Here is a 15,607-nt window from a genome sequence, read left to right as displayed (position 1 = left end):
TGTTCATCCAGCTCTACACCTTGTTATCTCAGATTCTCCAGCATCTGCAGTGCCTGCTAGCTCTGAAACAACCTTCGTACTGCTCCGTAGTGTCAGCTGAGATGGTTGCGCTCAAAATGCAAGAGTGGAACTTGGGTCAATGACCTTTGAACTCAGAGGCAACAGGGTGACCCTTGAATGGCTTAGTAAAGCAGAAGACAAGTGTTCACAAAGAGACTGTGGCATCTAAGTGAGTACATTGTACTGTTTAACCATTACATGGTTTTAAGCTGGTAAACTACACTGCCTCTAGCAACAGGGAGATCATCAAATGTATTACAGTTGAAATGATGTGTACAGCTTTGTGAGATAGGTCAGATATACTTTTCTATCCCACTCAATTTATCTTTCTTTAATGAGGTAAAATTTCTGACATGCAGGGTATCAGAATAAATTTAGCAGCTGAGGATACAATGTTAACCTGTAAGTTAATTTAGCATCATCTACGATGGGGCCAGTATTTGTTTCAACATGGAAATGACTGAACTCACTTGAACAAAGCATGCTTTTTAAGTCCTATTTGTGATCATATCTTTTGAATAAATTCTACCTACGCTAACCTGTGCAATAAATATTATCCTCTATAATGAAAGTACTTTACCTCAATTTATAATGAATTTATGATTTCAAAATTAAATCAGAATTAGGAAACATTTAATTTTCATTCATTAGTACTCCTCAAACCCTTTCAAATGAAGAGTAACATGAACTTGATGTCAGTAGCCCGAAATTTGTAATTTCATTCAGTATTAGATTAAGGTTATAGAAAGTCATTTAGTCACAATGAATCATGCATCGTCATTCTAAGTTGACTGTAACTGGCAGATGGTTCACTTTAGTTGCTACATATTTCAATTAAAAAGAAGGAAAATGCTTTAATATTTGGATATTGTATAGGCAGACACTTCCTCAGTTACATAAATAGATAGTGGTAATAAAAAAGATGCCATGATTTATGCAGTTAAAAAACACCGTCATAATTTCCACTAAATCAAGAAGCAGAGTTGTTAATATATTCCTTGTCTGATCTCAACATTTGACTCGTTGGTAAGTCTTTGAATCTGTAGTGACAGCAACTAGGATATCAGACATTAAGAGCTGAAAATATATTGCAAAATGCCCCAGGGAATTTCAGAGCATGATCTATTGTATACATTGTATTTTGGGCTGCAGGAAGACAGCAATATCTTATGTTGACTGCAATGTACAAATGTCCCTACTTTTCTTCATGCCTAGTAGTATCTATGATATTAGTTGCAAGTATTATCAATGTTTATCATTAATAGCTCTTTGACAATGTATAAATGACAGAAAATGAAAACATGCAACTGTCAGATTTTCTCTGGTTAATCACTGTAGGGATTTTCATTTTAATTGAAAGTACAAATGATTAGATACCTTTGTTAATCATCATTACAAAATGATGTGGCCTCTTAAAACAAAACAATTCTTGCAAGAAGCTACTTTTCTGTTTGTCACATCCTGCAAATTAATCCCTAAGTGGCACTGTCATCAAAGGAATTGATACAGTAGTGGTAACCCCATATTGACTTTGTTGAAGCCTTTAAAATACCTCTTCAAAATAAAAATATATCTGATGTATTCCCAACAGTATCATTGTACGCAGTCAATTCAGATGAACAAATGTTTGCTTGCACTTTATTCTTTTTTTATTTTTCTTCCTACTTTCACAGTAATCCCTCATAAGATGAAGAATATTGGCAGTTGGCAACCGCTCCTTAGATTATGAACTAACCAGCACAAGCATGCACTTTAAGTACCTGCCAGAATGTTAGTTTCCACAGAGCACAAACTGGATGAAAGAAGATTTTCAATGTATATGATACAGAACATTCTAAGAAGTAATGCAAGTTATGCAATCAAGAAGTTCCAATATTTCTTTGGTGCAAAAACCTTAAAAATTCAACATTTGACAAAGATCAAAGAATAGGAGAGAGAGCCGATTTGAATATTCTAATTTTCCTTTGTAAGAAGTTTGCGTTATCAGAACATCTAACTATCCGTCGACAAGTAATACAAAGTCCCAAAGTAATAATCCAGAAAACATTAGTTCAAATTTGAAAGGTTGAACTCAATTTTGAAAGAATACACACATGAATAGCTGGGATTGGCAAAAAAGAGCATAAAGCAATCTAACTTCTATGAAAAGTCAATTGATTCATTGATATCCTTCATGAGGTATACCTGTTATTGTTACCCGGTCTGATTTGTTCGTGACTCAAGTTCTACAACAATCATCGACACTTAGCTGTTCTCCAAAGTGGCCCAACAACTGGGGATACGTAATACATTGCTGCTTTGCCAGTGACAGCTAAAGTGGTGATATGTTGCAGTTCACTTACAATCCAACTTGCTTTGGCAATATACACATTCAAATGTATATCATAGTCCACAGAAATGGACAGTGATTGTAAAAGTTCCACTGTTCTTTCCATCTTGTGGCTCTCCTACTCTTATCACCTGCCATTGGCATATATTGGAAGAATTTGCAGCTTATTACTGAAGTTATTTGGTTATGTTATTAAGCTTAGAGTCCTACTCAGAGGCTACAATGCTACCAACTACACAACAGGACCTTCTGAGTGGCAACAATATCTTAATATTAAAAAGTGACTGCAATGTTTTCAATTTCCATTTCCCTACCCAGAAGATCAACCTAGGTATCCAACACTTTGGTATGCAAGTATTTTCTGATGACAAACTAGCCAAGAAAAGTTACAGCTTTCACACTCAAATGACAGTGAATGTATGATTTGAAATAATGGTCTATATTGTAGTTTTACTTGTCTACTTAGCAACATCTCATCAGGACTTGAGACGAACCCGAAGAGGGACAGGAGTGAACTAGTTTTGCCATCACATTGGTACCAAAAGTCATTGATAGGATGAGAAGGGAAGATCTGCTGGAACAATTTGCAGTTAGGAGTTAAATTAAAAAGAAAAACCTCCAAAGTAATAATCTCAGGATTTCCACCTGAGCCACAGGCAAACTGGAATAGGGTGAATAAATTCAAAGTTTTAAATGCGTGGCACAAAGATTGGTGCAGGAAGTGTGGGTTTCAGTTGGCAGGGCACTGGCACCAATACTGGGGTAAAGGAGTTCTGGTGAGACAGGACTCACTGAACCCTGCTGTGAACAGTGTTAGTGTCTTGGTGAATCAATCAAGTAGGGCTGTATGGACAGCTATAACTAATTAGAAGGGAGGAGGGTTTGGGAGATGGGAAGTATAGGCGTACAAACCAAAGGATATGGCAGTGTTACAGCTATTAAGATAATAATATTCCAAATGGGATAAAAAGGGACAGAGTATACAAGCATAAAAGAAAACAACAAATAGATTCAAAGGGGGTAAAAAATAGAAGAAAAGTAAAATTAATGGCTCTTTATTTAAATGCACATAGTATTTTGAACAAAATAAATTAATTAATAGTTCAAAGAAAGATTAATAGATACGATCTTATAAGCTTTGAAGGAGTACAGAGCTGAGAACTAAATATACAGGGATATGAGAATTTTTGAAAGGACAAGCAAGGAGAAAAGTATGGTGGGATATCTTTATGTAAAAAAGCAAGAAATGATTTTGGATCAAATGATGTAGAATCCATCTGGGTTGATGTGAAATATAGTAAGGGAAGGCAATGCTGGTAAGAGTAGTATATAAGTCCCCAAACATTAATTATACTATGGACCAGAGAATGAATCAGGAGACAATGAGGGTCCATTAAAGAAACACAGTACAGTAATCAGGGGTGAATTTAATCTTCGTACAAATTGTGAAATTCAAGTTGGCAGAAATAAGCATGGGGTAAAAATATGTAGTACATTCAGGACTGTTTTCTAGAAGAATATGTTCTGGATCCAACCATGGATCAGGATATTTTGGATCTGGTAATGTGCAATGAGGCAGATTTAATAAATGATCTCAGAGTAAGATTCCCCCAGAAAACAATGACCAAAACATAATAGAATTTAGCCGTCAGTTTGAGAGTGAGAAATCTGGGTTAGAAATTACTTTACTAAACTTAAGTTAAAGTAATTACAAAAGTATGAGGACGAAGTTGGCTGAATTGGACTAGGAAAGAATTTTGGCAGAAAAGGCAGTTGTGGAACCATGGCAGATATCTAAGGAAGTAGTTCAGACTCACAAAGTTATACCCAATCAAGATAGAAAGATTCTTTGGAGGGAATAAAACAACCATGGTCAAAAAGGTAGTTAAGTTAATTTCAAATGTAAAAAAAATAAAAAAAATGTGGCAAAGATTAGTTGGGAAAATTTTAAAAACAAACAATTTAGAACCAAAAATATAACAAAGATGGACAAAATATACCATAAGGATAAATTTGCAAATAATATCAAAACAGACAATAACAGTTTCTACAAATATATAGAAAAGAAGAGAAGAGCCAAAGTGAACATTGGCTTCTTCGAACTAAGACTGAGAAAATAATAATAAAGAATTAGGAAATGGAAATGAAGTTGAATCAGTCTTCATAGCATTCCAAAATACTAAATAATCAAGGAGAAGATAAATATGGTAGGAGACAGAGGGCAGAAATTAAATGTAATAACTATCCCTGGAGAAAAAGTCCAGAAAAATTAATGCAGCTGAAAGCTATTGGTCTCTGGAATTCATGGTTTCCATTCTAGGATATTAAACTAAGTGGCCACAGAGATAATGGATGCACTGTTCGTAATCTTCCAGAAATCCTTAGATTTTGTCAAAGTTCCAGAGGACTGGCAAGCTGTCAATGTCACTCCCTTATCCAAAAAAAAAGCAGGTAACTATAAGCCATTCAACTTAATATCTGTAATTCAGAAATTGGTGTGATCTATTAAAGGATGTAATAGCAGAGCATTTAGAAATAGAAAATATAATCAAGCAGACTCAGCATGTCTTCATAAAGAGGAAAAATCCATGCCTGACAAACTTGTTAGAATTTATTCAAGGAGGTAACAAATAGGTCAGATAAAAAAGAAACAGTGGATAGAATGTATTTGATTTTAAAAGGCATTTTATAAGGTACCATATATAAAGCTGCTTAATACAAAAAGAGCCCTTGATGTTAGGGTACTATATTAGCATGGGTAGAGGATTGGCTAACCGAAGGGGTACATTTTTCAGATAACCATGGGGATCAATGCTGGAATGTCAATTATTTTCAATGTATACTTATAATTTGAATGAGTAAAGTGAATGTACAAATGCCAAGTTAGAGAATGGCAAAACAGGTAGGAAGGCAAGTGGTGAGGATGTCAGAATCTGCAGAGAAATATAGACTGGTGAAATGACTGGGAAAATAAAACTTGGTATATGAATATAATGTGACAAAATATCAGGTTTGTGAGGAGGATCTGTTTGCCTCATAGTCAATAATTATCCAATGGGGTAAATAGTCCTTTTGTTCTTCTATTGGTGTAGGAAGGCAATGTATCAGAGGATGGATGTGTTGGCCAATTCAGGGCGTTGTATTTTCAGGAGCCTGAGCTGCTGGCATGTTATGATACTGCAACTTGGGAAACCTTGGACAGATTCACTGCCACCAATCCTTCTTGTTAGAATTAGTCTACACCACTGATACGACATGAGCAAGCCACATGAGGGGTATGCCTACACAAAGTATTCTGCAGAAACGGGGTCAGTCTGGATAATAATCACAGCAGTGTTATTGCACAGTAGGAGGGTATTCAGCCCACCATGTCCATACTGGCTCATCAAGTGCGTATTATTACCTAGTGCCAGTGTCCTGCTTTCTCCTTATACCTTTGCACACTATTTTAGTTAAAATAATCATCCAATGTTCACTTGAATGCCTTAATTGAACCTGCCTCCACTGCATTTTCAGATAGTAAATGTTTATTTCTAGTACACCCTAGCTAGTTACATTACATCTAAAATACATGCTGATCCTTGTGAGACATTGTACTCAATTTAAATGCACACATTCCTATTAGCTACAGGGATTTGGCACTTTAACAACTATTCAGAGATCATGCAAGCACCAGGACACCCATTAGAAAATTATTTAGCTCCTCACTGGAAAAGTCATTCGTCCTGATAGTCAGAGCTTCTCACAATGTCAACAACCCTTTCAGGTACTCACTACCTTATGCAACAATGGAGCAATTCATGTAGGGAAATCTCCAGGAACAGATATAATTAAAACTGGCAACACCAACCAGTACATCAACACGTGTTAAATTAGATAAAGTGCTCCAAAAATATTATTGTATCTATTCAAAATTAAAAGTTGTGTCTAACCCCATTGGACGGCTCAGCCACCACTTCAGGTTCTTTGGGAAATTTCATCAAAATTTGCCATACCATACTGCATCAGTTTTGACATATGTAAAGCAGTCAAAATAGGCAAATAACAAAATGTACTTGTGCATGGGTAGCCTGGAGAACAACATGATTTTTTCTTCATTTCAAGCTGCAAGTTGGTATCAGGTATTTCTTGCTCATAGTCCTGGTGATACTATTCTCACTGTTCCCACGAATCACATGTAGGGTTAAAAATAAATTGAGCATCTGATTATCTGCCACTTCAACACACCACCGTTCTCTTTGGCTGACATCTGTGTTGTGGTCTTGCTGCAGTGCTCCAGTGAAGTTCAGTACAAACTGGAAGAATAGCATCTTATTTTCCATTTTGGGATCCTGCAGCCTTCAGGATTCAATATTGAGTTCAATAATTTTAGGTCATGAGTACCCTCTCCAATGTCCTTACTCCAAACCCCAGACACCACGACTTGCCATCACATGGGCCATCACAGCATACTAATGGTCCCCATTCATAGCTATTGATTATCCCAGGCTGACCATTACACATTCATTTGTCTGCGCAACTGCTCTCTCTCGACTCCATCTCCACCTATCATTTACTCTTCCTCCCACCCCTACCTCCCTATTACCAACCTTTATATACCAACGTTTTTCTTGCTTTCGGAGATAATAGGAACTGCAGATGCTGGAGAATCTGAGATAACAAGGTGTAGAGCTGGATGAACACAGCAGGCCAAGCAGCATCAGAGGAGCAGGAAAGCTGCTTTTTCGGGGCCTAGACCCTTTATCTGAAGAAGGGTCTAGGCCCGAAACATCAGCTTTCATTCTCCTCTGATGCTGCTTGCCCTGCTGTGTTCATCCAGTTCTACACCTTGTTATCTTTTTCTTACTTTAATCAGTTCTGAAGAAGGGTCACTGGACCTGAAATATTAACTCTGCTTTCTCCCCACAGATGCTGCCAGACCTGTTGAGGTTTTTTTCCAATAACATTTTGTTTCTGATTTCCAGCATCCACAGTTCTTTAGTTTTAATGAGAAAAAAAATTTGACAAATTGGTCACTACCCAACATTGTAAACATGCAGGCATAGATATTAGAAGCCATTGATTATTTGAATAGATATCTTCAAAGACCAGGATGGGTTCTTATATGACTCAGTTCCACCTGGTATATTTTTATTTTCTAATCAACTTGTTCAAGGATGTTATTACACACCTCTGGAGCAGGTGGGACTTGAGCCCAGGCCTTCTAATTCAGAGGTATGGACAGTACACTGCACTACAAGAAGCCCAATTCTACCTGGTGGAGTTCTTGGCCTAACCATCTTCAGCTGCTTCATCAATGACCTTCCCTTGATCATGAGTTTAGAAGTAGGAATGTTTTCCAATGACTACCTAATGTTCAGCGCCGTTCATGATTCCTCAGTTACTGAAACAGTCCATGACCAAATGCAGCAAGAACAGTATGTTAGCTTGGACTGACTAGCGGCAAGTAACAATTTCACGACACAAATACCAGGCAATGATGATCTCCAAAAAGAGCCAATGTAACCACCATCCCTTGACATTCAACGCAGGATTCAACATTCCCCTATCAACATATTAGGGGTTACCATTAACCAGAAACTGGACTAGCCATATAAATACTGTGGCTATAAGAGCAGGTCAGAGGCTAGGAATCCTGTAATGAGTAAACCATCTCCTGATTGCTCAAAGACTATCCATCATCTAGGACGTACAAGGTAAGAGTGTGATGAATGAGTACAGCTCCAACAATACTCACTGAGCTTGATACCAGCCGGGACAAAGCAGCCCACTTGATTGGCACCACAACCAAAAGCATCAGCTCCCTCTACCACTGACGTTCAGCAGCAACAGTGTGTACCATTTACTAGCTGTATTGCGGAAATACACCATTCTCCTTAGACAGTACCTTCCAAAACAGGAACATCTCTCATCTATAAGGGCAAGAGCAGCAGACACATGCTAATACCAACACGTGCAAGTTCCCCTCTAAACCATTATCCATCCTGACTTGAAAATATATCACTGTTCCTTCATTGTCACTGGGACAAAATCCTGGAATTTCCATCTTAACGACATTATGGGTCTACCTACAGCGCATGGATAGCAGTAGTTCGAGAAGGCAGCTAACTACTGCCTTCTCAAGGACAACTAGGGTCAGGTAGTAAATACTGGCCCAGCCAGGGATGCCCTTGTCCCATGACTGAATTTAAAGAAAATTCGGAGGCTGCGACAATCTTGGATAAAGGCACTGATGGAATCTCAAATGGATCTAGTAGTTTTTTGTGTTGCTGCAGTGAAGGATTCTGACATGTTTCAAACATCCTCAGTGTCATCTCAGTACCAGTGTTGACCCCTGGACAAAACATGTTTTGTGTCAGGAATCTTATTCGTTCTGTGCTCATATGTCCCGTATCTAGCTATGACAATATGTCCAGCCAAAGAGATTCTGGTACAAGTACCTGACTCCCATTAAAAATTATACCTTTTGATATACTTCTTAGTTCACCTCTGTATGGCCAACAGTACCTTGAGAGTGTTTGGTACCTCTTCTAGTGTCACACCATCCTTCTACGATAATATCCCATCCAGTGGTGGAACATTAGCCATTAGTTTCTTCTTTCTGCAGTTAGTTCTAATTGTACTGAACAAAATTCAAGACTAATGGAATTTTGGGGTTCTTATTCACTTTTGGTAATCTGTTGAGTATGTGTAGCAGGCATCGAATTCACATCTTTACGTAGAAACATGGGAAATAGGAAAAGGAAACATAGGAACATAGAAAATAGGAGAAGGAGGACATTTGGCCTTCGAGACTGCTCCACCATTCTTCACGATCATGGCTGTGTGTCCAACTCAATAGCCTAATCCTGCCTTGTCCCCATAACCTCTGATCCCATTCATCCCAAGTGCTATATCTAGCTGCTTCTTGAATACATTCAATGTTTTGGCCTCAACTACTTGCTGTGGTAATGAATTCCACAGGCTCACCACTCTTTGAGTGAAGAAATGTCTCCTCATCTCCAGCCTAAATGGTCTACCCTGAATCCTCAGGCTGTGACCCCTCATTCTGGACACACCCACCATCCTCCCTGTATCTACCCTGTTTAGTCCTGTTAGAAATTTATAAGTCTCTTTCATCTGAACTCTAGCAAAAACAATCCTAACCTAGTCAATCTCTCCTCATAAGTCAGACCCACCGTCCCCAGATTCAGTTTGGTAAACTAATGCAAGATGGCAAATCAATTGAATTTGGATGCAGAAGTCTTTCGTCCGTATAATCCAACTATTCCAACATACAATGTGAAACACTTGCTCTGCTTAGTATTACTAAGTTTTGCTTCAGAATGAAACCTATTTGGTAAGCAGTTAGCTGCAGAACTTAATCACAAACCATTGGAAATAATATGGGGAAAACCACTAACAAGTGCACCACTTAGACTGTAACAACTATTAGTCTCTTGCTGAGACCATATCTGGATTATTGTGTGCAGTTTTGGCCTCCTTCTGAGGAAGTATATTTTGACTATTGAGGGAGTGCAACAACAGTTTATCAGATTGGTTCCTGGGATGGCAGAACTAATATATGGAGAGAGACTGGATCAGTTAGGAGTATATTCACTGGAGTTTAGAAGAACTGGGGGAGGGGAGATCTCATTAAAAAAAAAGCTACAAAATTCTAACAGCACTAGACAGAGTTAACAAAGCAAGGACTCTCTGTGAGGTTAGAGAGTCCAGAACGAGAGGTCACAGTCCAAGGATAAAGGGTAGGCCATTTAAGCCTGAGGTGTGGAGAAATGTCTTCACCCAGAGAGTGGTGAGCCTATGGAATTCCTTTTCACAGAAAGCAATTGTAGCCAAAACAAAATGTTGATGAAAAGGAGTTAGATATCATTCTTAGGACTAAAGTAATAAAGGGATATGGGGAGAAAGCAGGAACAGAGATAATCAGCCATGATCATATTGAGTGGTGCAGTAGGCTTGAAGGGTAGAATTGATTAAGAAGGGGAAAATACAGTACAAAAGTAAGCTTACAGGGAACGTAAAGATTTACACTAAGAGTTTCTATCGATAAGTGAAGCCTGTGGACTTCATTACCACAAGAAGTGGTGGATGCCAAAACATTGAATGTATTCAAGATTCAGCTAGATATAGCACTTGGGATGAATGGAATCAACGGTTATGAGGAGAAAGCAGGATTAGGCTATTGAGTTGGACAATCAAACATGATCATGGAGAATGGTGGAATAGGCTCGAAAGGCTAAATGGCCTCCTCCTGCACCTATCTACTATGTTTCTATGATATGTGAGTGGTTAGTGTACTGAAATCCATGCATGCTAGTAATCCTGCTACTGCTGATTTGTTTATGCACACCAGGTAAAATACTAGCTACATTTCAATCTGCTCTAGTTGCTTTTCATCATTCAACATACCAATGGAAGGGTTGTGTCATCCATTGTACGCAGTCAAATTTTCTGTTGTAGTTTGTATCACTGACTTCTAATGATGCAGGTACATTTATGGACTTCCAATTTATGCTAAGGAATTTTATTGTCCCCTTTCCGATGTTCCCTGCCTTTTACAAATAGTGTCAAACTCTAGGGGATTTATTGTAGCTTTGCTTCTATTAGGTCATTCTATGTGCAACTTCAGTGATACAACTGCTGTGTTCCATAAATTCTGCCCTGTGCTGTTTTCAGCTACAACCAATAGGTTCACATATCAATAACGCACTGTTTTTACGATGATCCTTTTTTAGGAGCCCTGATGTAAATTTATCTTCTGTACAGTTTTGCTCTTTCTGGGCCTTTTCAAGTGTTTTCTCAGCAACAACCTGTTCACCAATGTTTGGTTTAGGTTCTGTCAGGGCCACTCAGCTCCGAATCTTTTTATAGTCTTTGTTCGAATGTAGATCAATGAACCAAATTTCAGCTTTGAGGTGAGAACAATTGCTCTTGAAAACAAGGCTGCATTTTACCAAACATGGTATCAAATAGCCCTAGCAAAACTAGAGTTGATGGCAATAGGGGAAAAGCTCTCTGCAGATTAGAATTATACCTCCGCGAAGAATTTGGAGATCTGTCAGATCAGCCAGAGGGGATCTCTGCAGGAGTCCCAGAGGGCAGATATTTTCTAATCAACCTGTTCCAAGATGTTATTACACAATGCTGAAGCAGGTGAGATTTGATTCCAAGTCTATTGGCTCAGAGCTAGGGACAGTATAATTGTGCCACAAGATCCCCAATCCCACAACGTGAATGTACTAAGTCCAGCAATCTTCAGCTGCTTCATCAATGACCTTATCTCCATCATAAGGTCAGAAGTGGGACGTTCGCTGATGTTTGCACAATGATCAACATTGTTCTCAACTCCTAAGATACTGAAACATTCATGTCCAAATGCAGCAAGACCTGGACAACAATCAGCCTTATGTTGGTAAGTAGCAAATAATACCCTCATCACACAAGTGCCAGGCAGTCATCATCTCCAACAGAATCTAAAGATCATTGGTTGATGTTCAAATGGCTGATGCCTCCACCATCAAGCTTCTAAAGATTGACATCTATCAGAAACAGAATTGGACCAGCCATATAAATACTGTGGCTAAGAAAGCAAGTTGTAATTTGGAATTTTTCATTGAATAACTCTCAATTCTTGATTCTCCAAAACCTGCTGAAAGTTTTCATTGTGCCATTCAGGTGTGCGATGAAATGCACTTCACTTGCCAAAATGAGGATAGGTTCAACAACAATCAAAGCATTTGGCACCATTTAAGACGGTGCAGCTTTTTTTGTTTGACAGCTCACTTACCTCCTGAAACATTCACCTTCTCCACCAGCAGCTTAGACTGGCAGAAGTGTGTGCCATATTTAAGATGCACTGCAGTAACTCACCAGTATTCCTCCAACAGCACCTTCGTAAACAGCAATCTATAACACCTAGAAGTATATGCAGTAATACATCACGACCTGCATGTTCTCTTAAGGGCACAAATCAGGCTGATTTGGAAGCATATCGCAAATGCTTCACTGTCACTGGGTCAAAATCCTGGAACTCCCTCCCTGACAGCACTGTGGGTGTACCTATATCTCTCACGGACTGCAGTGTTTCAAGAAGGCAGCTCACTGCCACTTTCTCAAGTATAATTATGGATGGGCAATAATTGTTGGCCTAGCCTGTGATATCCACATCTCATGAATGAATAGAAGAATAATTGCCAAGGATCTTGAAGAGTTACTTGTAATATGGTTGCTAGTGTGAACTCTCCCACAGCTGGAGCAGGAATGCTGAAAATTGTTCTCGCTCTTCTGACCATATGTTTGTGAGTGTATGGATCTATCAATGGAAAAGCCATTACTTTGCTGAGTTAAGTTTTCAGACAATGCGATTGAATAATACTTTCAAGATAAGGTATCTTTCAGATATGATATCTGAAATATAATATATGAAATATTGTCTTCATGATGTATGCTGTTTATTTCTTAGTGCATGAAACAGTGACTTTTAGAAATATTGTGGATAAGATTGAGCATAAAATTTAACATTGAATATTTTGAATGTATTGATTAAACATTAAATAAAGTTGTTCTGGAGTAAATTTAAATCACCAGTCATATTTAGAGAGTCTTATTCTTATCCTGAGAAACATGTGAGGTCCTCACAAAAAGATGTCATGTCTAACAGACAGATCGAATCATTGCAAATCTTAAGCTTAATCAATCAGTTCAATCCATCCAGTTATTTCCAGAAGATTAGGTGCTTTGTAAATAATAATTTATTGTGGGATAGTGCATACGCTGTGGAAACAGAGTGAGAGAAAAAAAAACAGAATGATCTCATTGTTATGAAACTAAACTGTAAAGTAAAATAATCCCTAAATTGAAGCTGGTGGATGGATGTCATCAATTGTTTGATTATTAGAGATCCTGTAGGAGAATATCTTGCAATATCATATTTTGTAAAAAATCCAAACATACAATGGACCATACAAATTAGGTGCAGGAGGAGGCCACTTGAACCCTCAAGCCATTCAATCAGGTTAACCCACATTTATGCCTACCCCTAATAACCTGTTAAAACAAATCTCCGTCTTAAATTGGTGACAGCTTATTTTGAAATGGTGACCTCTAGTTCTACATTCTCCCACAAGAAACATACTATAAAGATTAAAGGAGATGCCAGCCCACAGCTTCTAAAAGTTATCTGCGTAGCACTTTCCTGGTGATTGTAATTTTTTTGAATTCTTCCCTCTCTTCTATTTTCTGATTTACAGGTATTCTTGTGCTGTTACTCACATCCTTTAAAATAGAGATCAATACAACAATTTATCTGTCATCTTCATATTTTCCATTATTAATTCCCCTGACTCACTTTCTGTAGGGCAACACTTATGTTGTTGGCTCATTCTTTTTTAATTATCTATAGAAACTCCTAGTACCTGTGTTTTATGCGTCTAGCTGGTTTGCTTATGTACTCTATTTTTTCTCTTTATTTTAGTCATTCCTTACTATTTATTATATTTCATCCAATGTTCTGACCTGACCTCCATCTTTGCATAATTATATGCTTTCCCTTTAAGTTTGACATTTTCTATAATTTATTATTAGTTAACCACTGATGATGGGACTTTTCAGATATTTTTCTTTCTCATTTAAATATCTCTATTTTGAATATGTTGAATAGACGGTTACATGTTGGTCACTGCATTTTGATTGAGCTATGCCTTGACCTAATGTGCCAATTCATTTTAGCTAGCTCTGTTTTCATGCCGTCATAATTACTCTTAGTTAAGTTTAAACTATTATTGTTGGATCCACTCTTCTGTCCCTGAAAATTAATATTCAGTCATATTATGATCACTGTTACCCAAGGGTGCTTTTGCTATGAGGTCAATCATTTATCCTATCTTGTTGCACAATACCAAGTCTGGTATACCCTGCTCTCCGGTTATTTCTAGGTGTTATTCTAAGAATCTATCACAGAAACATGAACTCTTCATTTATTCTACTTTTGTCCATCTGATTTTTCCAGGCTATACATAGATTAAAATACCCCATTATTATTGTTGCACCTTTCTAATACTATCCCAATATTTCTTCCTTTATACTCCATCCTACTGCGTGGTTTGAGGGACGTGGTGGCATATTGATAACGTCACTGGACTGGTAATCCAGAACCCCAAGGTCCCCAAGCTAATGTTTTGGCGAAATGGGTTTGAATATCACCATGGCAGGTAGTGAAATTTGAATTTGGTATACAGGGTTATGGACTGGTGTGTTCAATCAGTTATGATTGGATTGAATAGTGGGGCAGTCTCGATATGCTGAATGGCCTACCCCTGTTCTCATTTTCCTACTGTTAGGGGACTTGTCTTCACAAGTGAAGTCTTACCCTTATCATTTATCATCTCAATCCAGTCCTGAACTTTGGTCGTCACTATTATGTTTAAAACATCATTAATTAACAAAACTTCACCATTCATCTTTCTCTAGCTTCCTGTTGTTCCTAAATAACATGTGCCCTCCAATATTCAGGTTCCAGTCCATGTCATCCAGCAGTCATGTCTCTGTCATGGCTATCAGATTGTACTTAATTATTCTATTTGCATCATCAGTACATCTGTTTTGTTTATAATGCTATGTGGATTTGGATATCGAGCCTTTAGTTGGTCCTTTTATTGCTTTGTAACCCCATGGCCTTATTTGTTGATTTACCCTTTAATGTATACTCTCCATCATTCATGACAGTGCTTATCAATGAACATAATATGAATTTGATTTAATTTCTTCTGAAATGATTTTACATATAAGTTCTATTTTATTATTTGAAAAGAAAATTTTAAATCATTAATTGCCTATTAAATGTGTTGACTTAAGATTTACTTGAGTTCTTTAAATAGGAAAATACAGAAATTGTTGGGTGAGAAGGACTGTGCTTTTACAGCCTTTTTTGTGTAAATAGACTTTTAGAAGTATTTGTAAAATTTGTCTCCAAACATACCCTTCACCACTTGTTTTGACTCCCTGCTATAGGAAGAGTGTTGTGAAACTTGGAAGGGTTCAGAAAAGATTTCCAAGGATGTTGCCAGGGTTGGAGCTATAGGGAGAGTCTGAACAGACTGGGGCTATTTTCCTTGGAGTATTGGAGACTGAGGAGTGACCTTATAAAGGTTTATAAAATCATGAGGGGCATGGATAGGGTAAATAGGCAAAGTCTTTACCCCGAAGTGAGGGAGTGCA

Source organism: Rhincodon typus, chromosome 4, assembly GCF_021869965.1.
Source record: "Rhincodon typus isolate 14 chromosome 4, sRhiTyp1.1, whole genome shotgun sequence".
Taxonomy (NCBI): Eukaryota; Metazoa; Chordata; class Chondrichthyes; order Orectolobiformes; family Rhincodontidae; genus Rhincodon; species Rhincodon typus.
Note: the sequence above shows the minus strand (reverse complement) of the source record.